Source organism: Vulpes lagopus, chromosome 10 (genome assembly GCF_018345385.1).
Source record: "Vulpes lagopus strain Blue_001 chromosome 10, ASM1834538v1, whole genome shotgun sequence".
NCBI classification, from domain to species: domain Eukaryota; kingdom Metazoa; phylum Chordata; class Mammalia; order Carnivora; family Canidae; genus Vulpes; species Vulpes lagopus.
Window position 1 is genome coordinate 17,178,956 of NC_054833.1, and position 27,331 is coordinate 17,206,286.

At 37.4% G+C, this 27,331-nt stretch overlaps 1 long non-coding RNA gene across 1 annotated transcript in view; it reads left to right on the forward strand.

Annotated features, from left to right (window-relative positions):
* The window catches only part of LOC121500456, a 48,888-nt gene that overhangs the window by 2,633 nt on the left and 18,924 nt on the right, over positions 1-27,331 (forward strand). The window lies entirely within an intron of this gene.

Consider the following 27,331-nt stretch of genomic DNA (forward strand, 5'->3'; position numbering starts at 1 on the left):
CCCAGTGAATGATGCTCAGAGTCAACTTCTGAGTTAATGTTCAGAACATAGGCTGAGGGGTAAGGGATACCTTCAACAATAATACCTGCAGGCCACAAGGAAAAGTGACTGTTTTTTTTATTTTATTTATTTATCTATTTTTTTTTTTTACAATCAGCTGTTTTCTCTCACTCTTCTGAATCCTGCAGATGGGGATCAGATATTTCTAATACACAGCTGGTCTCTACAAATGGCCAACTATAATCTTTCACACACCCGCATAGAATTCCAGGTGAAATTAATTAGTCAGAATTTCTCATCAGATAATATACTAATAAAATGTGATGCAAGTAATTAAATATGCAAATACAAGAAAGACAGCATTAAAACTCTGATGTGTCATTTCAATTTTACAAAAAGACATCTGTCTGTTTGGAAATTTAGTGCAGAAAAGATAAAGCCCTGAAAATAAAAGTGTAAACGATTCCCGATCCGTGTGGCGAAATGAAAGCTGTCGAAAAATGATTCTCAAACAAGCATCGAATACCTTCTGGGTAAAAGAGTTGGCTCATTTAAAATATATATTCAAATATTATGGAGCAAATGAATTTGCAGCATTTGGGGGAAGCCAAAGGGAAAGCTCGCTCAGCATATGATGTCATTGTCCGCTTTGCCTGACACTCAGACCCCCTGATATCCTTGCCAGGATATGAGCAGTCATTTTAATTTACAGAAATGCCGTTTACCACTTTGCAAGCCGTACCAATATTTACAGAGAATCCAACGAATGAATGAAAAGAAACAGCTGTGACTCCTTCCACCTCATTGCCCACTTCATCTCCACCCTCCTCTCAGTACTGTCTTATTTATGGGCATTTTGTTGAGCAATGGATTGGGTTGGCAACATTCGATACACCGATGCCTGTTTACTAAACTCTTCACAATTCCCATTTTGAATTTCCTCTTTCTCACTTGTGTTTTATGGAGAATACCAGGATTGATTGATGACATTGTAGAGTTATATTTTAAATAGGCTTCAAAATGCATGAACATACCAATTATGTATTTTTTCTTAAAGCTGCATTTAAGATGGTTTTCAGCCTGTCTGAAACACCATGACTTTGTGCTGATGATACCTTGCTGTTTAATCATGCATGGATGCCACGATTATCAGTTACCATACAGAATGTTGGAAAAAATGAAAAAGATATTATTCCTACCTTCAGGGAGCTTAAAATTTAGTTGGGGAGATAGATACTGAAACAAAAGAAAATAATCAGGTTACATATGATGAATGTGGAGCCAACTGGTAGATAGATCTGCAGGAACTCAGAGGAAGAATCCAGCAAGGAAGGAGTTATACCAGAACACCTGTCTTGCCTGTCTTTTGAAGGTTGAAATTATGAAGAGCTAAAGAGGAAAAAACAGACACGTCAATTGCAGAGAAAAATGGAGGGGCAGCCTTTGTTCAGATGCAGAAGTCGAAAAAGAAAGGAGGTCTTCAGGGAACACTAAACTGGGTCCTTGGCCCAAAGCAGCAAAGGGAGTGATGACGAAGCAGGAAACACATGGTTTATCCTACCGCCCACAAGGAGACCTACCTTCCCGAGAGCAAAATGAAGGTTTGCATGAAGGAGGAAATAATATCTCTGAAGATATTTTTTGGCTCGATCAAGTTTTAGTACAACACTATCTGCAAAAGGGACCCTATAAATATTTGAAGATCAGAGTTTACCAAGAAAGAACGCATTGGTGTATTGATTGGAATAACTGTAAAATATGAATAATGAGAAAACATTACAGAAGCTAACTGTCCTCGTGATAAATTTGCCGCTGCTATGTGGGAAGACTTTTGCTTAGATTCTACACTAGCAACTGAAGCAAACCACATGAGGATGGATTTTTGATGGTTACCATGACCTGGGCCAGAACAGGTGAGCTCTTGACCCAGGACAGTGAAATAATAATGTTGAACCAGAGCCATGCTTGAAGGACTCTAAGGTCAAAGACAAAATATCTGTCTCTGGTGTCAGGTCTGAGGGTGAGATCAAACCACACCCAGAATAGAAATGTTGTAAAGTCTGAAGCCAGAGAGAGCTAGAATAGGTTAAGAGATGGCATTTGAGTAAGCTGAGGATGGAGGCCACGAAAATGATGTGGTTATCAGAGGTTTGGCTTTATATGGTACTAAGTAGAGGACCAAACACAGGTTTTCCAGAGAAGGAGGAAGGGAGAGAGAGAAATATATTTTATCTCGCCGTATACATGTTATGAAAGTTTCTCTTTCATCCTGATCGAAATGGATCCTACCTAAAATGAAAGTATGGACTACCTGTCTTTAACTTTCACTCTTGAATTACATCAGTATTTACTTAATTAGCATGTGACATTGACAAATAGCCATCTACATAGACTAATTAGACAGGTTGAAAAATATTTTGGGGGGTAAAATATTACAAAAGAATTATTTCTCCAAAGTAATACTTAACCTAATCATCACCCTCATTTTCCCCAGGGCATAATCTATTGGAAAAAAGTGGTAATAAGGTTCTGGTTTAGGGTTTACTCTTGGAGAAAAGCAAGAAAGCTCTCTTTTTGTCATGATAGTCTTTCCTTCTACCTATTAGTCCAAATGTGTGCCCCCTTCACTAGAGTTCGTGTCTCCACAAATACGCTATTGGCTTTTGACATTAATTTACGACACAGGCTCATCCTTTGCTCACCAAAAGGATTTAGTTTGGAGACTTCAGAATCTAAAGGGAACACAGGAACAAAATATATTCTTTAAAATATTTTCTCTTGCATAAAAAACAAATATGCAAACAATCTGGAGTGTTTTCTCTGGAGTATTGTTGCCAACCTCAACAACTGATTCCTTATACATATGTGCACGTGAGCATACACTCATGCACACAGCGCCCTAAGATTTTTAACTTTAGTCAAAAGCAAAACAGTAAAAAATGAGTACAACAGAGCTGTGTCTGGTCCCCAACTGTGCCGTCAAGTAGTTCAAATAGTGTGGAGATGACAACGTTAAGCTGTCACCACCCACACCCCCTTGTCCCTTGGCTGAGAAGTTTTGGAAACAATCGAATAAAAATGTCCCACTGGCTTATGTTTACACCACAGTGTAATGTGTTGTGTGTGTCTCTAAAGCAGCTAGAACGTTCTTTCTTCTTCTTCCTGTCCTTCATCTCTACTCCTCCTCCTCCTTCTTCATCTTCTTCTTCTTCCTCTCCTTTCAAATGATAGTGATAAGTATTTAGGGCAAAGGCTTCCATGGCTCTTCTGATAGAAAATGCTGGGTTGACACATCATTGCTGTGCTGATCAGTTATCAATTCTAACACTCCAGCATAGAACCCAAGACTAATAGGGCATAGTCCAGTTGTCCTCAACACAGTTTCCAGAGCCCTCTTCTCTGGTTGTGGAAATGCTAACTTTTAATAAAAGTCTTCAAATAGAATAAACTATTAGAATAAGTCTTTATATTTAAGAGGCAAGGATGCTAAAACTCTATTTTTGGCATTGCCAAATTACTGTAGTGAGGAATGTTTTCACTGTCTTTTTGATCTGTTATACGTATAAAAGTAAGGGAGTATCCCTATTCATAGAGAAGGAGTTGAGATATGAGTCTCTTTATATATTGAATTATTAGGAAGAATGGAGAGGATTGAGCAAACAAGACCAAACTTTTAAAAAGATACACAGGTAGCGAAGAGGAAGAATGCAACACAGGAAGGCTAAAAGAGGACTGAAGAAAGTCATGTCACTGACAGCAGACAATACAGCGAACCTGAACATCTTTTCAAACAGTTTCATCAACATATTCTGAGATACAAGCAACAACCTCAGAACATGAGGGGAAAAGTTGAGAAAACAGACAATTGTTCATGTCCTTGGGGACTCCCTGTTGAGAAATAAGGACCTGGGTTTATGGAGACTAACATAGCTAATCCAGAAGTTGGCTAAGTCACTGGGGCAGTCCTGCTAGTGGTCCTCTCCAACTCAATAAAGTATTTCTACTTTGGATTAGTTACGTAAAGAAAACCAGGAATGGATCTCCACTCACATTATCTCCAACGTGGGTAGAAAAATCCAAATATATGAAAGCAACTTCAAATGGAATGTTGTGAGTTGGGAAAGAATAAGAAAAAAAAAAAAGATGTGGAAATGTCTTTGCCTCTCTCTGTGTGTCTCATAAATAAATAAATAAAATATTCTTTAAAAAAACATAGAGAATAAATAATGAATTGGGTTTGAACTTCAGTGGAAAAAATTAGAGTCCAGAATTTAATAGATAGGATAAGACCAAGGATAAAATCTGGCTGACGATGGGGAAAAAATGCTGTGTTTGCAGGGATGGGGGGTGGGGGGAGAGAAAAAAGAAAATAAACCCAGAATAAATAGACCTGAAAGTAGAACAAATTCTTTTATCAAGAAATTATACACATATAATGAAAAATCCTTTAATGTATAAAGCACATTAAAAAGCAATGGAGCAAAGATCAAAAGACAATCAAAAAGATTTTGGTATAGAAGTAGACTACAGACTATCACTTGGGGTTATAAATAGTTTCCCAATACAGATTAAAGCCAGACATAAATGCAAGGTACATCGGAGTCGGAGTATTCAGCTGCTGGGGTATTTGTTCATTTTCATTCTTCTAGGAGCAGAATATCTGAGAGATTCTCAACTTGTCTACACTTCCTTAAGTTATAGGGAAACTTATTCCATATTTAGTTCTAAGTGATATTTAGTCATTTGAATTAATGGGAAGTGTGGGGGAGAGTGTCCATGTCATTTTAGTCTTTAGTTATTGGGGACATAAATTAATGGTGAGGATAGTCAAAATTCAGATGTGATTGGTGTGGAGTGGAGAAGTACACCATGAATTAGGCAAAAGGTAGATCTGGTTTAAGCCTTGTGGGGTCAACTCTTTTCTATCTCAGTGACCTTTACCAAAGCAACACTTTTTTTTACTCATTTCAAATGAGTAGTTTACATATAGGGAGAATACAGTGTTATTATCATATGCTGCACTAGACCAGAAAATTTGACTTCAGAAATTCTGCAATTCTTATACCAATAAGGTCACTGAAATAGAAAATGACTGTAATCATTCAAAATCTGGCAATTAACTACATCTGCATATGGGAAGAGGAAAAATGGTCATACTGGGCCAGTTACTAAGCAACCACTTTGTAGCACCCTATCTCACCAGGCTGGAAGAGAATAAAGAAACAATGCCCTCCTATTAGATCCTATTAACCCCTTACAAAGGGACACATAACCAATGCAAAGATGGCAAGTCATTTCTTTAACAACCTGCTGGTAAATGGGATTTTGCATTTCTAGGATTCTTCTTCCCTTTGTCCTGTATTAAATTTTAACATTTCTTGAGACAGACCACTTTGGGTATCATGAAAGCTACAAATGATGAATGAATGAATGAATGAATGAATGAATGAATATATTAAAACCTAACAGGTGGTAGTGCACATATTTTGCCCTTGACATTCATTCAGATAAAACTAAACAGGGAAGATTATGATAATGATGATGAAGATGATGTAGGCTTCATGCCCAGTGTGGAGACCAGTGTGAGGCCTGAACTCATGACTCTGAGATCAAGACCTGAGCTGAAATCAAAAGTCGGGAGCTTAACTGACTCAGCCACCCAGATGTCTCAGAGAAGAATATTATTACTAATTTTGAAACACTCACAGTTTAAAAACATTTATCTATTAAAATACAAAGCTTGTACTGGAAGCCAAAAAAAAAAAAAAAAAAAACCATGAAAAACAAGTGATGTATGGAAGTGTTGAATCATTGTGTTGTATACCTGAAACTAATTCAACACTGTATGTTAACCAATTGGAATTAAAATAAAAAGTTAAGAAAAAGAAGCATCTGGGAAAAAAAAAATCAAAGCCCACAAATATTTACATTTACTAAAAAAGAAGACACACAAACATATTCCAAAAACTATTCTTAGGGGCAGCCCGGGTGGCTCAGTGGTTTAGGGCCGCTATCAGCCGGAGGTGTGGTCCTGGAGACCCGGGATCAAGTCCCACGTTGGGCTCCCTCCATGGGGCCTGCTTCTCCCTCTCCCTGTGTCTCTGCCTCTCTCTGTCTCTGTGTCTCTCATGAATAAATGAATAAAATCTTTAAAAAAAAAAAACTATTCTTAGAAGAATTATTACAATTGCCAAAACCTACTGGAGATATGACAGTTCCCCAAGACGGTATAAAAAGATTTGCCTGATTCTATTTGAAGAGTAAATTGGACCCATGATTTCAGAAAAAAATGACCACAATCTGTAGGTAACGATCAACATGTATTTTATTAGCCTAAAGAAAAAAAAATATATATATATATGTTTTAAAAGGCCTATAGCTGTTTTTCTTGAAGATTATTCTAAAAACTACACCCTTACCTGGAGCCAATTTTGAAATGCAAATTATTGGTCTTTTTGCCATACCTACTAAATCAGATTCTGTAGGTGATGTCCAGGAATATATGCTTTTGAAAAAAAAGCACCCTAGGTCATCCTTACTTAGGTCGATGAGAGTTTGGCAACCACTTTGTACAGTTCTAAAAGTCTTCATTAAGACTATTCTGATATCTAACCTACAATGGTACAAAATTTCACTTTGTTAAATGAAATGTATTTCCAATCTGGATTGCTTTATTCTGGGGATATAGGTACTCTTTATAGATTTGATTGTGTTGTCCATGGGAAGCTAAAAATGTTACAATCCTAAGGGATATAAAACTATGCCTATCTGTGATTGTCATCTTGTTCAGTTAATAAGAAGTAATAACAATCATATCATCTAGGGAAGTAACATGAGTTGTGGTGACCATTTTCACCTTGACAGCTGAGCAGGAGGCTCTCCAGAGATTCTTTTCTGAGAAAAGCAAAATCCCAAAGCCAAGTCTTACTCAAAGTTAAAGAAAAAAAAGTGTCATGACTATAGGCACAATGTAAGTCCAACAAAACCTGAGATGTATCTTTCACTTGATTCTGCTTATGGAATGTGTAAATGAATGGAATGGAGTAGAATATTTTTTTCCTTCTATTATCATTTTAATATTTTAGGTTTGTGTTCTTCTTCTTTTCTTTTTTTTTTTTTCCCTTCCCCGGGAAAGAATAACATGGGGAAGGGGAGTTTTGGGAAGAGGGAGCAAACCACCAAACTGCCAACCATTCCAGAATGAAATGTTTTCATAGTATAGGAGTCCATTAAGGGATCCAACAGATGGAAGTAAGCTAATTACAAGAAACTAACCAGCTCCCCTCCGCTGAAGATGGCATTCAGTATTGACCTACTAAAAAGATAGACACCAGACCCATCTATCATCCCAGGGGTTGGTGCTTGCCCTGTACTAAAACAATGTGGAATGTGTTGGCACTAGTCTTGTAACATGTTCTACCTCTAGGACAGCGTCGATGGATCTGAGGATGAGTCTATCACACTGAGCAACGCAAACATGTTGAAGCTCTATAACATCTGTGCCAGAACTTTTTCTGTCCTTATAAATCATTTCCCAGCTCTTGCTGGGGCAACAGGAAAGACATTGCTGGCATATAAATGTAAATGATTGCATGTCCTCTGGATTAGAATAATAATCAAGTTGATTTACCGGCTATGCACAGTTCCCTGAATAAGTCTGAGAGTGAGGAGTGGTTTTAATGGGGCGGAGAGCTTGGCTTTTGCGGAACCATTCACAGAGAATGAAAATCATAAGCCATCACAACGTATCCATCACAACTTTCTGGGTAGAAATTACCATCAATGTGTGGAAATACACCGGAGCGAGAATGGATGCCACACACCATGTCAGTGCGATGTCTCACTTCTTCATGTCCTATTGTGGCCCAAATAAAATTGATCTATACCAGCAGAGCAGACACCAGTGATGTGCTCATTTCTACTGTCCATATTATGTGTTTCAGTACTTTGCAGGGGTCAAGAGGAAACCCAAAGCAAAACCTCTCTGACTTTAGATTTCGAGAAATGATGTTGCTCGGCTTGGATAGAAAGAAATGAATCCCTAAAAGCAATAAACTTCCCCATGTTTTTTGGAGCCTATGCAAATCTCAATGTTGTTCTTTCCTCCTCATTTTCCTCCTTTTCCCCTACCTCCTCTCCTTTCTCCTCCTCCTCCTTCTTTTTCTTCTCTTCTTCCTCCAGGACTGTGCATTATGTTTTATTCGATACTAGTGATAAACAGATAAGGAATTCAAGCTCCTGAAACTTTGGCTTCTCTTCAGCTTTAGAATAGCTCTGTCCTTAACATAGTGACACATACAGTCATTCCAGAAAGCACTGAACATGAACATGATTTCCCGTCAACAAAGTAACAGGGGAAATACTCATTATGAGTATCCTCATTCTCCCAGAAGTTAGAAGTTTAGGTTCCTCACTTAACAGCCAGTATTGGAATCATAGAAGTTTATCCACAATTCCCTAGAAGCTAGTGGAAGTTCTAGTTGATTTCCTTTACAGAAAAGGGAGGATTGTCATTACTACAGACCAATAAAGGAAATTATTTTAGTGGCAAAAAAAGCAATCGGACAGATGCAATCTCACATACAGGACAAAATGTTTACGACCATGCTTAGAAATCCACGTTCTCTGCTCGCCCTCTCCATTGTACAGAGAGATTACAAATATGTTTCCTGAAATTCAGTCACCAACAAAGAGGGGAAAGTAAGTCATAGGCCTTATAGATGTTTGAAGGGCCTGTGACCAATTCATTGCCAAACTCAAATATTTCACTTGAATATTTAGCCACATTTAACAGATTTGATGAATTTACTTTTATTGGCCTTTTTTCCCTCATTATATTCTCTGACATTTTTAGGACCCTTCGTGGGTTTATTTATCTATCTGTGTATTTACATAGATAAAAATGTATGTGTGTACGTTTATGTTTCCATTACTTTTTACTGTGATGATTATATTATTAAACATTCTTAAATATAATTCCATTATTATACTTGAGAATCATTTTTAGATTAGCTAACACTAAATGTTTCTGTTATTGCCACACACAGGTACAAGCACAAGGTCACATCTATTGATGTGTAATTAGATTACATGTAATTAGAGGAATTGGCATGTTTCCTGAATGAGCAAGTTAACTTTTTGGAGAGTAAGATATTTGTTATTTTCTGATCATGGCTCCAAAAATATCTGCTGAGGTGGCATTATAGGCAAGTTCTTCTTCCTGTTCAGATATTTCAGTTAGAATAGCTTCTATAGAGTATGGTGAATGCTGTATAACTCCACTTTCCAGAATTTATCATGAGGAACAATCCAAAATGTTACTAGGTCCATGCATAAAGATGTTCTCTGCGGTATTGTTTGCAGTCAGGAATACTTTGAAACTGTATAAGTGTTCAACAACAGAGGGAATCAGTGTGATATACTGAATAAATATATAACTTCTAAAATAGTTTCATAATACTAATTTGGGAACCAGAGAGCAACTAGGAAAAGAAAGGTGGTGATATAGCTATTAAGAATAAATAGCAACAAACAGAAGTGCCTTTTTTGCTCCATTACGTATCACTACAGTCAAACACCACCCAAATGGCAGGGGAAGTCGCAGTTTCTTCCCAACTGATGGCTTTTACAGCTTTTATCTTGCTCGATTTTAGCCTATTATTTTTATAATTGAAGCTATTTTGGAATATCAGGGCATTCAGCATTGCAGTTTTTTATGGCACCATCATGACATTTCTGTAACGCACTTTAGAACCAAATATCTTCTTGAACCGATACTTTTTTTTTTTCTAATGAAATTCTCATATGTAAAGTTTTACTTTCTTTTCTTTTCCTCCTCTGGTCTTAGGATGAGCAGCAGATTCCTCATCTTCTGGGTGGTCCAACAACACATCACTCCCCCATTGTCCCAATCCCACCCACACCCCCACCCCAACTATAATAATTTCAACGTCTCTGGTAAAAGGAAAGAAGCTTCCCTCAAAAAATGCTTAGTATTCGTGTTAGTGTTCTATCACTGCATAATGAATCGCCATACACTTAGAGACTTAGAACAACACACATCCATCACCTCACCATTTCCCAAGGTTGGGAGTTTGGAGGTGGGTTCATTAGCCATCCGTCCAGGATCTCCTCAGGCTGACATCAAGGCATCCAGTGGTATTGCCATGCCATCCAGAGTTCAGGGTCCTCTTCCAAGCCCACTCTTATTGCTGGAAGACTTGCAGCTATAAGCCTAGAAGCCCTACTTTCTTGCCAGTTGTCATCGGAGGGTGCTTTTAGCTCCTGGAAGCCACCTCTCATTCCTTGCCCCATGGCCCCCTCTCTACTCCTTCAAGACCAGCAGGGAAAATTCTCCTTCATGAGCTCTAACTAGGTCTGACACAACATAGTGTTGTCATGAGAGTGACTATCTTGTGACCTTGCTCATGACTATCCTGTGACCTTGCTCATACCAGACAATCTAATAACCCTATTTGCTGAAGGGGAGGGGACTCCATGGGGCACATACAGCAGCAGGTGGGAATCTCGGGGGCCATCTCAGAATCCTACTTACTCCTATCTAGGCTATAAAAAAGATATTAAAAGATTTCTTCCCAAGAGAAAAATTATTACATAGGATATAAAATACATAAATCAAAAGATTAAACACAGTGTACAGTCCCTCGATTTCTATAGAGCAAGGAGGAACAGAAATGAATATATCGTAATGCTATCTGTGATTTGTGGGACTAACAGCAATCCCTCGGTGAATAATTAATGACCTATTTGGCTTCTGGAGAATTTTTTTTTTTGGTTAAATATATTAAATTGCTAAAGAACTCATGTCTTATTAAGGAATGAACTTCTAGTCTGTGACCTGCTTGCATTTCCTCAGAGGTGAGTGTTTTTGTTCAGGTATATCTCCAGGGTGGCTCCTGCAAAATATGGCAGAAGCTATAATAACGAAGGCACACTCTACCTAAAATGCATCCTTCTTCTATTCAGCTCTGTTCCATATATAAGAGCATTAATATTTATATAGTAGCCCATTTGAGTCTGAAGCGTGCCAAGGCGGTCAGCCCCATGGGCACACTCACCAAACAGGTGGTCATCTACTTTCTTCCATTGTGTAGGTAAGTCAAGAAAGGTTTTCTGAGGCTTCATGACAGATCAGCGATGTGACTGGGATTATAATTGAGCCTCTAACTCTTTGCTTGTGTGCTCCTTGCCACTATAAAGAAGGCGAGTGCCATACTAAAATTTTGAGTTATGAAAGCAATCTGAATTAAACTGAAGTAACAAAACGAGCTCCCACTTAACTCCCCCAAGAAGGGGGAAACCAGGAAATGCCATCAACTCTTGTCCTCAGTGAATTTACTGAGTGTTTAGACACAAACACAAACACATCGGGGCTTTATGTCCCCAGCTGTGAAATCCATTGTGATCATCTCCATTTAGAATCGTGATTTTGCAAACCCATTCTAGAATGGACTCTGTTTTTGCAAGTTGGTTCCTTCCAAAGACAGCAAACCACAACTCTGTACTCTGTGAGCAATGCAACGTCACTTAGGATAATTACTTAACTCTCTGGGGTTTCTGGCAAGCACCTACCTGAAAGCACACCTTTAAATCCTTTTAACTCATCTCCCTGCTAATGGAAATTTTAGCCTAACCCCCTGTCTGGATTGACTCATACCAAATCAATATGCTTAGAAGTTACTAAAACTCGTTTAGTTTTGCTATCACACACAAAACTTTTGTTTGTCAGGAATTTCTGTTTTCCAAATTCAAATCAAAGCACTTTCATTGGATTAAGGGAAAAAATCATTTCCTTCCGGGAGTTAACCAGTACCATCTCAAAATGTTTCTTCAGCAGTATAACTAGAATTCCTCCTTTCTATTTTTTAAAAGATTTTATTCATTTATTCATGAGAGACACAGAGAAAGAGGCAGAGACATAGAGGGAGAAACAGGCTCCTTGCATGGAGCCCGATGTGGGAATCGATGCCAGGGCCCTGGGATCGAGCTCTGAGCTGAAGGCAGATGCTCAATCACTGAGCCACCCATGTGTTCCCCCTCCTTTCTATTTTATTATTCTTTTCATGCTGTTGATTTTAAGTGGTAGATGCCTGTACTTTCATTTTTAAATCTCACTGTTTTTTCATTCCTTCTAGTGAACTCCTTCAAATAACCTCTAAAGGAATGTCTAATACCTTGGCATACAATGGTAGATTTGGGCATGTAATTATTTTCAACCATGTTTAAATAAGGGCATCAAATCAAATTGTTATATATAAATTTAGGTAATTATGCAATATTCTATTAACAAAGATTCTAAAAATACACATTAAAACTAAGATATTTAGCTCATCTACCCTAATTAATGGCTTAAGCTGCAGCCTCATCAAACATCAAACTGACATAGGTCCTTGGTCCACAAACATAATTAATCATTTTCATCATCCAGGGAGCATGTTGCACCATGGGTTTCTCCCTCTCTGGCCATCCTGAGATTTGGATTCAGTAGGTTCAAAAGTCTTCATGCTCTTTATTAATTACGGACACTACTGAGTAAGATGATTTTTTTCACTGTTTTCATCGAAGACATGGATGAAGACTTTTATTCCAAATGTTTTTTTCTCCTTGAGGTATATACTTTATGGAGAATGAAGGCATTCAGAAAGATTTAGCATTATTTGCTATAAATAAAATTCTCTCCATCAATGTATATACCCCAGTTAGAGTTTTTATCTAATTATTTTCGGTTAATTTCTCAATATAGAAAATTTGCACAATCTGACTACAAACTGAATTTATGAAAATATTTTTTGATCTATCGATCTATCAGTTGATCTGTCTTTCTATCCACCTGTCTATGTGCTTACCTATCATCTATCTGTCTATTGACCTACCTATCTATTTCACCTATTGGCCTGAATTTTTATTTGGGTTGCCTTCCTTATAATGCTTCTTACCTAACTGCCATGCAAATCCATTTTAATAGGTATTTGCACTTCTTTGATTGATCTCCTAAAATCAGAAAAATACTACCAGTGATATGTATTTATTACCTTCACCGCTATCCAGCTTGCATGGGTTCCTTTGAATGGTAGAGCATACTTGAGTTTGGTAACCTTACACAGACTAATGATTTTATTCTAGGACATACAGTTTCCAAAGGCCACACACACACTCCAATACGACCGCAGAAATTAAACAGACTAATCTTAATATTGTGTGATCCTGATCCCTGTGGATGAGATAGTTTTCGACGTAAATTTTCCCGGAAATGAAGATAATGGGGAAAAAGTACTTGAGAATGTCTGTTCTCTATGTTTTCCCCAGTGCCTCCTGCCACACCTTTTGTTCAGAGCTTTCTTAATTGGCATTACTCAAGTATAGATAATTGACTGAGAGTATGACCTTGTTCACACCAGTGAACTTGTTCTCCAGAGAAGAAAACCGATACAGCCTTCTTTGTTATCGAAGAGTGAAGAAATGTGACAATCTGGGAACTGGTTTTAGGGCCCCATCTGCTAAACCAGAGAGAAATCAAGATTTTACAGTTCTATAAATATTTTAGTGTATCCCATCATTTATGAACTGTGGCAGCTATCATAAAACGTCTCTGACTTTTGTTACAACTGCATATAAGGCCAGAAAATTGCATCTCGTGGTAAACCATAAAAACCTAAGTAAAAGCACCATTCCTTTCAGTATATTCTAAAAATATACAACCTCCCTGTCAGTACATGGCAGACTAGTTACCATCCCAGGATGCCTGTTTCTTTCTCATTTTTTTATCTGATCCTACCCTGGTCTTTTCAAGTCCTTCTGTAGTTCAGTATCTTTTTATGTTTCATAAATAACAGTCATCGCCATAGAACAGCTGAAATAGATTTTACTTTGTCACAATAGACTATAAGCAAGAGACACAGGGTGATGATAATGCAGCCATGCAATAAGCTTTTGTTCTTGACCTAGCGTCTAATTGCTCAGGAGCTTATTCCTGCTTGGTCTCTCTTGAGTTTCTGTAATGTCAGGATTAGAATAATTTTGTTATGAAATGGCCAGCAGATGGACAAGAGGCGACTACTCCTAAGAAACTCAATAGAAGAAAGATAAATAAAGCTGACTTGGCAGTTGGTGATTTGTAGGTTGTTTCTATAATTAAAATAAAATTAGAGTTAAAATAGTGATTTGTAGATTGTTTCATCTCCTTATTCCATACATGCTTGTCCCCTGACTTTTTGAGATGTTTTGTGATATTTATGACAGTTTAACTCTTAAATATGTTTTGATCCCTCTGATGGCCTGTGAAACATGTAACTGCTTTGGGGATCATGTCACATTTCAAGGAGGACAAAATATTCCAACTGGCATCATTTGAGCAGACAACAGATTATTTCTCTTATTTTGAGGCTATAGGTGGATAGACTCACTAATGTTAACATGGTAATAGAACCCAGGTTTTGCAGTCATTGTAGGAACCTGAGAGTTCCCACTGTATACTGATACACAGATGATGCTGTGTGGATCATATTTGGGGGAATTAGGCAATAATTCTACCTCTGCTCTTTGTTTCTCACACACAAATGGATACATGATTCTCAATGTCCAAATTCTGCCTGAATATTTGTCATACAAGTCGAATAATTCTCAGGTTATATTTAATGTGATTTCTGACCCCCCCTAAAATATGTTCTTCTATTCTCATTTTCTCCCCTATCAATAAGCCACTTTCATTTGCTATGAATGATCCCAGGCTAATACTTAGATGGGAATGTGAACTTGAGACAATGAGATGCCAATTTATGGTCCACATGTACAATCTGGGCACCCTCAGCTGCAGGTGACCACCCCATGTGCCTGTGTTTTCAGATATAAGTGGTGGGAATGAAGTCAAACCCGGACCTTCCCATTATGCTCTATAAAGCCTAGCTCTGACCTAAAAAAAATCTGACAATCAGAGCAAAAAAATAATAATAATAATAACAGATGATCTGAGTGAGCAAGGGAGAGTGGATGGAACTCCAGCAACCAGGACCTCTTGAGGTCCTAGCAGGAGCTCTGTGAAAAGAAGAGTGCCATGCTGGTGTGGAGACTGGTGACCCCCACTGGCCAGTCCTGGAGTTCCTTTCTGGTGCTATGGGACCCCTAATAATGAGAGATGTCAGAAGATGCCATGTGCCTGGATCTTATGGCAATGACAAAGGAGACAAGGAAAATTTGTGACCAAGAAACTGGTTGACGACTTGACCCAAAGCTTTCTGGATGCACTGACCTATGAATGTGTTGTAGAACAAAACCCAAAAGTGAGAGATGGATAGGGATTGAAAACCACAGTGATGAGGGAGCCTGGGTGGTTCAGTCGGTTGAATGTCTGCTTTTGGCTTGGGTCATGATCCTGGGGTCCTGGGATCAAGTCCCATGTCAGGCTGTCTGCTCCGTGGGAAGCCTGCTACTTCCTCTCCGTCTGCCTGCTACTCCCTCTGCTTGTGCTCTCTCTCTCTGTGAAATAAATACATTTTTAAAATCTTAAAACACACACACACACACACACAGTGATGGGAACATCTTACCTTGACTTACAAAGGTTACAATATATATCACAGTCCTGTGAAAGGTTTACCTTGAAAGGTTTACTTACCGCTTGCTAGCTCAGATGAGTTAATTTAATATCTTAAATCCTCAGCATCCTCTAAATGGGCTTCCCTGAGTTCCCAGTATAGTGTACTGGCAGGACCACATTACTTCTTAAATATTTTGAATAACACACCCATACCCATAGTGACTATGACAATCAAAGTATGGAAGATAACGAAACTCTTAGCACAGTGCCTGAAGCAGAATAAAGTACTCAAAAAATCTTATCTCTTGTTATTGTTACTACACCAGTGTGCTTAACACACAGTAGGTGTTCAGTAGACTTTAGTTGAATTGAATTAAGTTAAACAGTGGAAACAAACAAAAGTATTATATCAGGACATCTTTCCACTCATTAACAACAGTCCCAGATGGGGACATCTTCGCTATCCTAAAATAGAAATGAGTTGAATAGGTATTTTATGTCAGATGTGGTATTGAGCACTATCTGGTATTTGCTTATAAAATTCTCATCTTCATGCTATAGGTTGGGCATTTTTCCACTTAACTAAATTTCATAGAGGTAAATTAACTTACTTGTGGTTATATAACTGAATGGCAAAATCAAGATTTGAACTCAGGTGACCTGTCTTAAAACCAAAGACTAAGGGGAAAGACAATAGCAGACTGATTAAGCAAAATCTCCTGAGTCAATACTCTCTCTGTCACAATAGCAAAATAACCTTATAAATGTTGAGTAATTAAAATAATTGACATCTTACTATTTTACCTAAAAATTCCTAAAATCTTTTTTTAATTTTTAAATTTTTTTCCCTAAAATCTCCTTAAGTGTTATGACTTGTGAATATGATAATACGTTCTATCATCTTAAAAAATAAGTTTTATATTAGAGATCAGCAGCTAATGACTTCTGCAGAATGCATGCTCTTCCTCTTACACAGAGTCCTGCTTGGGGTGATGTCATGGGAAAATCCCTGTGTGTTCTAAGGAACGGACTCTTACCTGTTCCCATTACAAAGGGACAGAAGACGTTGCAGGAATGGTCCACTAGTGTCTACCTTCATTTCACCAAACATGGCATAAGACCTTACTTGCTGTGTTGTTATTTTAGCAGAATCAGGACCAGTGAGTAGAAATTATAAGTAGATTTAATTTCTATCAAATAAAGAACTTTCCAAACCATTAGAGCAACTGCTGGCTATCATCTCTTCTAGAAGAGATTTTAGCAGTGGGCAGGAGATTAAACCGATGATGTCCACACTGCCTTTCGACTCAAAATTCCACGATTCTATGGAAGAAGAGAATTTATTCAAAAGCAGATATTCCCTTTAGCTGATAACCCATAATCACAGTTTTGAGAAAGAAAATGAAGTCCAATCTTCTAAAAGAAAAATGGAGAAGCCTGGTCACAGATGAACTCATTCCATCAAGTAACCCCGACTCACTGAGCACCTGGTGTGTTTTGATCCAAGCATATGTGGTTCTGTCCGTGTGAACCACACTGAACAGAGTGGTCTAGTTTGGGACAATGAATCTGGTATACCCCGATTATAGACACAAATGAGTGTCTGAAATTTTAAAATCGAAAACATTTCGATTTTAAATGGTAAAGTGGAGGCAAAATTTGAATCCAAGTCGATTCTGACATACTTTTGAGATCCTTTCTGTGCCCTTCTTTGCTGCCTGTGGTTGGCCACGCTTGTCAAATCTGAGTGCTGACAAGACCACAGTCTGGGGAGAAAGAGCTCCAAGCTCCATTTCCAAGTTGCCCATGTGTGTCCAAAAGCAAAACCCCTCCTCTCTCCAGCTAAGAGTTTACGATGAGCCTGATAGAAAGACCGTGGGCTGCGGGGATTCATTTCCAAAGCAGGAAGTGAGACCAGGAGGAAGCACAACAAAGCTGATGCATGTTGTGGTAACTAAATCCATGTCTGTGTTTAATCAAAGGGCACTGGTGAGTCACGACAAGGAGGGCTGGGCTTCGAATTCAATAATCAGCAGCAGAAGCCCACATCAAAATGCAGCACCATGCTTGACTTCCTGCTCTCCATTGTTCCACAGACATTCTTGAAGTGAAAGATGCAACAGAGGTGGTCATGTCTTCAGCCCTTGTTTTCAAGCTCCATGGCTTTCGCAGAAATGCATGCCTCCAAGCCACAAAGACAGGACAGCACAGTCGTACTTACCAAAAGAGCAGTGACCTTGCTGGATTTGGACCTGTGACATTGATGGGTGTCTGGAGCCTCCTGCTCCAGCAGCTCTGTGATTGGGCCTGAGGGAAGTGCTGTGTTTCCCTCCTTGTCCGTGTTGGCATCTTGCCTGGCTGAAGGGGCATCCCTCCCTCGTGTGAGTTATCTCTCTCCCCAAGATCTCAAGGGGACTCCGAGGCAACTTTGCCTAGGGCTTTGCATTTTGAAAGTCTGCCCCTGGAAAACGTTATCTTCCTGTGGCACATGGGCCTCTGCAGGAAGTGTTCTTCTAAGGAAAGCAAGCAATTTTTATTCATCACAAAATGCCACCTAAAATAGGAACTCTGATGTGTATGGCAGGGAAATCTGTATACATGGAGTCGCTGGGTGAGAGTGAAATTGAATATTCCAAAGCCACAAGCAGAAGACTATATCTAGAGTTGCTTTTGTAAAGGAACCTAACTGGAATAGAGGTTAGAAAAACGACTGTGTTAAAAGTTGGGCCATTTTTCTATTCCATGAACTAAATCTGTAATTAATATCAATTTATATTGAGCAAGTTTGGGGATTTAGAATAACATTATTTTGCAAATAGCCTACTGGCATGCCCTTACTCAAAAAGGAGCTTTGTACCACTTTTGAATTTAGCCATAAATTTTAAACTACTTCTTTCACTACTTCATTTGGAATTTGAACAACTAGAGCTTTAAAATCTATTTTAAGTGTAAATAAATTCTCGTATTTTCTTTAGGTCCCATATTCATTTTATGTCTCAGTGGTTTGCTATCGTCAGAGAAAAATATCATGAGTGGCTTAGTTATATCAATCTTATTTAATATTTCTGGATAATAATAGTTAACACATAGCATTTGTTAAATATTCAGCCCAGAGACCTACAATCCTGTACCCCAGGTATGGGTTGAGGGAGGCTCTCTCAAACAAAATGCATCCCCTTTTCATCAATAGGATAGTTTATGCAACAAATCCCAAAAGTCAATTATTGATCAGAGTCCAATGTGAGAAGAATTCACCCTTGAGATCATTAGTCACCCAGAAACCCATAGCTCGATGGGCAGTTTTTGCTCACCATTTAGGGCAACTGTTGTGTTCTGCTTAGGGGACAGTCAGCCCTGGAAGAAGCATGCCAATGCAAGTCATAAGTAAGGGACAGTATAGACACTTGTGCAGCACTTGTTCTTTTACAACAAAGGGGATCAGTGGATGGAGAAAGTTATTCTCAACAGGTGTCTACTCGACATTGGAAAGACAACTTTTCTACTTTCTGAACTTTTCACAAGCTCTTTTGCAGATAGATGTTTGCAGAGTGATTTTTTTTTCGTGATTCAATTATTCTCACGTGGATCAGCATGTTGACTGGAGGAAAGCAACTTGATCACGTAATTGCATCCAGAACAAATGCTCCTATGACGCCATAGGCTGGCATGAGTTTACAGCATCCTATTTCTACCACCTAAAGGAAGACCACCTTACTTCAAAGCAAAAGACAGAATGTTTGACTTTAGAAATATTTTTCAAAACAAGGCTTGCTATAGCAACAGAAATCACAGATAGGGAATATTAAAAAGTTTCCTTTGCCTGTTCTCATTTGTTCTTTCCTCCCCATTCTTTTTTTTTTTTTCTTTCCATTGCAGACTTAACATAATGGTAAATGGTCCCTCTCTCCCATGAAACTGTAAACTCTTTGCAAACCCTAGAACGAAAAAGAAAAAAAAAATGAATATCAAAGGAAAGGGTTTTAGGGTAAGGAATTGATTTGGCTGTGGTAGAAAAAAAAAAAGGAGTTTTTTTGTTCAAAACTTCTGTTCTTGTCCATAATGCCGTCAGTGGCTCCGCCTGCTTTTTTTTTTTTTTTTTTTTTATCCAAGTGAAGAATCACTGGGTGGTACTGAGCACCATTAACCTAATGACTTGGAGTCCTTTGCCCTGGGCCACAGTTTCCATTCTTACTTTCTCAGGACATAATTTGGTTTAGCCATGACTTAATTTCTTTAGAGGCCTGAGCCCAGGGGCCTCCAATAATTTCCATGTCCACAGCACCATGTTGGTGGTTAAAAAACAAAAAGCAAAAAAATAAAAAATAAAAAAATAAAAATAAAAAACCCCAAACCAAAAATCCAGGGATAACCAGCACACATAGTATATACTTTATTAATAAAACTTTAGTCTGAGTGCCACTGACAACTTTATTCCATAACTATTCCTTGTCATGGGTATTTTTACACTTATGAACAGATCTGGTATTGAACTGTAAAACAAATACATGGTCAGGAGCAGTTTCACCATCTAACTGTCAGGTTGAGGAGTATAGCTTAAGAACCAAACTCCACAGTTGTAAATATTTACACCTTGAAGTACCTCATCCAGGAGTTTGTTCTATGCCATTAACATGCTGGCGGTAACAATACATGCGTTTTGATTTTCTACTATACTGTTTCAGTTAGGCTTTTCTTTTTATCAGTGCTTTGGCCAAAGAGTAAATGACCTGCGTTCCCTCAGACAGTGCCCAGAACGTTTGAGAATGGCTTTCACATTCTGACAACCTTGCAATTTTATTTAAACAAATTCTTTCCCCACAATTCCCTACAGAGGAGCTATTGTGCCCTTCTGTTGATGGGAGTGGACATACTGCAGATCTCCAATTACCTCCCAGTGGACCACCCACCACAAGACGGGTTTGTCTTTGCCAGTGGAGCAGCCTTGCCAGCCTCTCCCCTCCTGGAGGCTGAAGGGAGGGCTTTGTCTCAGCTCAGGTCCACACCGACCTGGCAGCTGTGCTTTTCCTGATGGAGAACAACCTGATCAATCACCCCCAACCCACTTGGCAGTAAATTCATTGTCTGACATAATAACAATTAGGTGGTAAAAAGAAGACATCCTCATGTTGTTTTGGATAGCAAATTGGCAGCTTCCAGACAGGAAGGGAGCTTTTCTGGATGTGAAATTGTAGGAATGGAACAGGGCACTTGCCATTGAAAAGAAGCAACTGAGTACAATAGGCCAAGTGGGTTCCAAGTATTACCGTGAATCTCTGAGGATTTACAGTCATTACCTAAGATTGAGCACTTCTTTTGTATTCTGAAATAGGTCATTGGGTTAGTAAAAATCTCTTGGTAGTGATACAGTATTGGAAAGAGTTTTTTGCATTGTGAGGCTCTTGGATGCAACATGGATCAAGGGAAATTGTGATTTGAAAATTAACACATCTTGGGTAAACAGTGTAGGTTCTGACTCCTTATTTTCCCAGGTAACTAGGAGTCACATGAGTATGACTTCTGGAAGGATGGCTTACTTCTGTATTCTAATTTCTTTTTTGGTAATTTCCCACATAAGTAAGAATAATTATGTAAGTTTAAATATTTTGAAAATCTACTCATATTGTTATAGTCACCAGTAACCATAAATTTATAACTTAAATTTTTTGAAACTTTTGTGAATTAATGGAATAGCAGAATAAAAATTGGTCTTGAGTGATAGCATTAAATATCAATTGAGATCAAATCTATTCTCAATTTATTTGTTTTTCTCATTAACCTAAGAGTACATTTTTCTGACTCCCTTTTCTCATCAAAAAGAAATATACATAACTCTGGGTTTATATGTCAACACGGAAATAAATGTGGAAAGAATTTGGGATTTATGTATTAAAAATAGTTTAGCTTGGGGTGCCTGGCTGGCTCAGTTGGTGGAGCATGCAACTTTTGATATCAGAGTTGTGAGTTCATGCCCCATGTTGGGTGCAGAGATTACTTAAATAAATATTTTAACTCTTTCAAATACAGAGACTTTATGATTCAACAAAAATATTAATAGCTTCTTAAGAAATGAGTAACAAAGAATCGTATTTAAAGATCAACATAAAATATGTTCACTGACTTCAACCATTCCTGCTCTTTCCTATCACTCAAGATCCAATTTTTATTGCTCAATAATTGGATAATTTTGAACCATATACCCATTACTAATTAGAATGGAAAATATTAGATTATTAAATTCATGCTCCTTTTCAGTTGTTAATTCTACATGAGAATTAGATATTGCTATTATGTGTGATAGAGGTAAACTGATACTCTATTAACCTTCTTCCCACTCCCTTAATTCCACAACCTTGCTCACTCCCAATACTGCATGCACACACATGCACACACACACACACACACTCCAGGATCAGGATTGTATTTCATATTGATGAATTGTTCTTAGTGTTACAGCGTTTGGAGGCATTTATTGTGAGGCAATAAACAAGCTGGTGTTTTGTAGCTCAGAAGGAACTGATGGTAACAACAGTGTGCCTTCCTGCACATCCACAGACATCTAGTTCCACTGTTGGGTTCTGTACATTTGTCACCACTTAGAGGACCAGTAAAATAAGTTTTTACCCATTCTTGATGTAAAACTGAAGTATAACAAACATACAGAAATGTGCACAAATCATAACTGTAATGTCACAAAATACACCTTGCAGCCAGCAGCCAGATGAAGAAGTTAGAACAAACCTCATAGTTCTTAAGCTCAATATTTTCCACAAAGATAACTATTATCTTGAGTTCTATCATCTGTTTTTTGAACTTTATATAAATGGAAATTTTCAAAATGCACACTTTTAATCTGGCATCTTTACTCAATATTATATTTTGGGGATTCATCCAAGTTGTTACATATAACAATCATTAACTCTTTCTCAACGCTCTGATAGTATCCACTGCATGATCAAACAACAATTTATTTTTCTGACTTTTGGGTGGTTTTCATTTGGAGCTAATCAAAAATAGTAATTTTATACAAATGTCTGTTGGTGAAGACATATAGTATAAATATCTAGGGGTGGAATTGCTGAATCATACAGTATTTATAATCAGATTTGTTTGTTTTTTTCTAAGGAATACTTGTGTTTCTTTATTCTTTTTTTTAAGTTTTTATTTCAATTCTAGTTAGTTAACATACAGTGTAGTGCTAGTTTGAGGTGTACAATATTGTGATTTGACACTTCCACACATCACCCGGTGCTCATCACGGCAAGTGAACTTCTTAATCCCCCATCACCTGTTTCATTCATCGCAGTTTGTTCTCTTAAGTTCAGTCTGTTTTTTGGTTATAGTCAATTTTAGTAGATAATGCCAACCGTTTTTCAAAGTAGTTGTACAGTTCATGAGAGTTCTAGTTGCTGTGAATCCTCACCAGCATGATACTATCTGATTTCTCATTGTATCCATTGTGATATCTGCCCAGTAATATTACATTGTGCCTATTGCATATTACATCATGCATATTACAAGTGCCCCTTCAAGCATTTTGCCATTGTTCTGTCTGGCTGTGGGGACTCTTTCCTATTGACATGTAGGAGTTTGTTATAGAGACAGAATATGACTTTATTTATTGGGCAAAAACATTTTAAATATATTCATCCTCTATATAGCTTGCATTTTCGCTCTCTTAATAGAGTCTTAGAGACCAATTAATTTTTAACTTTAAAGTAGCCCAATGTCTTATATTTTCCCTTCAGAATTGGGGGTTCCCATGTCTTGTTTGAGAAATCTTTGCTGAACCGAACATCATGAAGATATTATTTTATCTTCTCTGCTAGGACTTTTACTGTTTGACTCATCACATTTAGATCTGGAGTCTATTTGGAAACTGCATTTGTGTTTGATGTGAGGTAAGGATTAAGATTCACCGTTTTTGCATCATGATCTCTAATGACTCTGCATTAATTGAAAAGACTATTCATGCCCTATCATACTGTAGTTTCATCTTATCATGAACCACATGAGGGGGTATGTGTGGGTCTGTTTCTGTTACATTATCTATTTGTCTACCCTTCCACCAATGAAGTGCTTCCTATTATTGCAACCTTTTAACATGTCTTCATTTTCGGTACTGACAGTCCACTGGCTTTCCTCTCCTTATTCAAGATTACTAGCCATCCTTGATCTTTTTTATTGCTTTATATATTTTAGAATGAGCATTTTACCTTATACCCTCACATACAGAAATACTTAAAGTCCAGAATTGTTATATCCCTCTACTTATGTGGATCCTTCTCAATAATGCTCTGAAATGTTCTGGGGAAAGGCCTTTCATTTATTTATTATTTTAGCTTAACTATTTGATGATTTTTCATGTCATTACAAATGACATTTTTTAAACTTTGTTTTCTACTTATGTATGGTGGTATATAGAATATTATTGGCTTTTATGTGTTGGTCCTTTATCATCTGATCTTTCTTAATTTCACATATTAATTTTACTAGTTCATTTATAAATTCTATGTGTAGAATCATGTAATCTTCATTTCTTCCTTTCCAGTTGGTTTCCTTTCTTTTCTTTTTTCTCTTTTTTCCTTTTCTTTCTTTCTTTTTTTCTTTTTTGCTTTATTTCTTATACTAGGTAAGACTTCCATTAAAGTGTGAATGGAAGTAGTAATAGTAGATAACCTTGTGATGTTTCTGAGCTCAAGGAAAATTTTTCAATATTGCATTAATCAGCATTATTCTTCATATAGTTTTATTTAGATACATTTATTGAATTAGAGAAGCTTTTTATCCCTACATTCAAAAATTGTTATTGTCAGTATTGAATTTAATCAATTTTTTTCATTTATTACAATGACTATATGCATTTTCTCTTTTTTCTATTAATAGTGATAAATTATAGTGATTTTTCAAATGTTGAGCCAAACTTGTCTTTTTAGAAGAATGAAAAAAGCGTAAACTGTTCATGATGTATTGTTATTTTTATATATCTTTGCATTTGATCTCCTAACATTTTGTTTAAGATTTTTATATCTGTGATAATGAAAGAAATTGCTCTGTGATTTTTCTTTACTATAATCTCCTTTTTTCGTTTTTATATTAAGGTTATGTTGACATCATAAAATGCTTTGACAAGTGGCACTCTTGAGTATTTTTCAGAATTAACTGTTGCATTACCTGGGTTTAGGTTTTGCTTTATAGGAAGGAATTAATTATAGTTTTAGTTGATTTAATTGATGTAGAATAATTAAGGTTCTCCATTTTTTTCTACTGTTACTTTTGGAAACTTGCTTCTTATCTAGAAGTTTTTTTTTTTTTTTTAATTTCTCTTAAATAATACTAAAATTGCTCATGAGGCCCTCAGTTTAAAATATTTGCTTTTTTTATAGTTTATATTTTGACACATAGGTTATTTAGAGGATATCACTTTACTTCCAAACTGCTGAGTATTTTCTGAAATTGTTTTTGTTATTATTGATTTCTTGCTTACCTCCACTATGATCAAAAGAATATGGTCTGATAGATTTGGTCATTAGAAAGGCAATGAGATATGCATTAACACACTGCATGTGATCAGTCTGGGTGAGATCCATGTGGTCTCAAAAATGTAAACTTCTGGGGATCCCAGGGTGGCTCAGCAGTTTAGCGCCTGCCTTTGACCCAAGGCGTGATCCCAGAGTCCTGGGATCGAGTCCTGCATCAGGTTCCTGGCATGGAGCCTGCTTCTCCCTCTGCCTGTGTCTCTGCCCCTCTCTCTCTATCTATGTCTATCATGAATAAATAAATAAATAAAATCTTTAAAAAACTTTAAACTACTTTTTTCTTCTGTTGGGTTCAGTATTTTAGATATGTTACTTTGATCAAGTTTGTTAATCATGATCTTCTATATCCTTAAAAATATTTGTCTGCTTCTACTATCAGCTTTTGACAGCATTTTGTTGAAGTATCTCACTATGATTGTGAATTTTTCATTATCTCTTTTCATTCTATGTTTGCTCTCTATATTTTGAATGTTATTAGTGCCTATAGATTTAGATTCTTTAGTCTGCCTCATAAATTTTTGCTTTTATCAGTATGAATTGTCTCTCCTTATCTCTAGGAAAGCACTTTGCCTGCTATTAGCATAGCTATAAACATGAGCTTACTTTTAGTAATATTTAACTGTTTTAAAAATCTTAAAAATGTGCATACACTTTGCCATGCAAATGCTGTTGGAAAGAATGATTGTTGAAGATGTCCTTAAACTCTGACATCTTAGGAACCCAGTTGACTAAATGCAGTATCATACCTATAAATAGAACTGACAGGCCACACCAAGTGCTTAGCCAATAGTCTTTCATAAAGCTGGATGTAGTTATGAAACCAAAAATATTATGCAGGAAGAGACTGGAAAGAATTGAAGAGGGAACAAAAGTGAATCTCTTTTCCTAGAAAAAACAAAAACATCAAAGGGAGAGACATTTTTATTCATATGAGTAGAGAAGATGGCCATGGCAGGAGAAAGGAAGATGTGTTGCCTCAAAGGTGTTGGAATTTAAATAATAACTTGGGGTGGAAAGGGGGAATAAATACAATGAATGAGCAAAGGGAAGAGAAAAAGAGAGAGGCAAACCAAAAAACAGACTCTCAACTATAGAGAACAATCTGATGATCATCAGATGGGAGATTGGTGGCCGGATATGAGAAATAGGTGATGGGGATTTAGGAGGGTACCTGTTGTGATGAGCACTGGATGTATTACAGAAGTTTGGAATGATTATATTGTACACCTGAAAATAATATTACACGGTATGTTAACTAATTGGAATTTAAATTAAAACTTTTTAAAAAGGAAGCATATGGGAATACTCATGTGCTTAACTCTCAAAGGGACCAACATCCTGTAGGCTGAAAACATGTTTTGACCTTCTCTTGCAAAGGCTGAAATTATCCTGGGTGTGAGAACCAAAGTAGCAGTTTAGACAATGGTTCTTTAACTTCATTGTGTAATGCAGTTCAAGTAAGAACTTGGTGGAGGCTGGGAGTTAAATGCCACTAATCATCGTTCAGCGAGGTGGGTCCAGGAATCTGTAATTTACTTAACCCTGAAGTATCTGTTGGAGCTGGTCTGATCACATTTGGAGAACACTGCTTTATGAGTTACTCAGATTGCTGGAGTCCTACGGAAGTCAGTTGGTGACTGAGTGGATGGAAGACAGCAGACCTCATTGGAGACTATCAAGTGGAATAATCAGTACCAAAAGACATAAGGACATAATGCATTTCTGGTATTGTCTAGACAGGAAAACTTCCTTAAACTTCTAGTGAGGCTGAGGACATTTAAAAGAAGAGAATCTCAGGGTTATGGTAAATGAGGTCATTTGCTTCATGTCCCAGAGACAGACAATTGTTTATGGGTATTATTTTGTATTTGAGTTTATTAATATACTTACAGCCAAGGTACTTTAATTATTAAGAAAGAATTAGACTGGGCAGCCCGGGTGGCCCAGGGGTCTAGCACCGTCTTCATCCCAGGATGTGATCCTGGAGTCCCGGGATCGAGTCCCACATCAGGCTCCCTGTGTGGAGCCTACTTCTCCCTCTGCCTGTGTCCCTGCCTCTCTCTCTCTCTCTCTCTCTCTCTCTGCCTCTCTCTCTTTCTCTCTCCCTCTGTGTCTCTCATGAATAAATGAATAAAATATTAAAAAAAAAAAAGAATTAGACTTTGGACCTTAAATGGAAGCAATAAAGATCTGTGAGACAACTTATATGGCTGCAGCATTTCCTATATATTTTCCTATATAT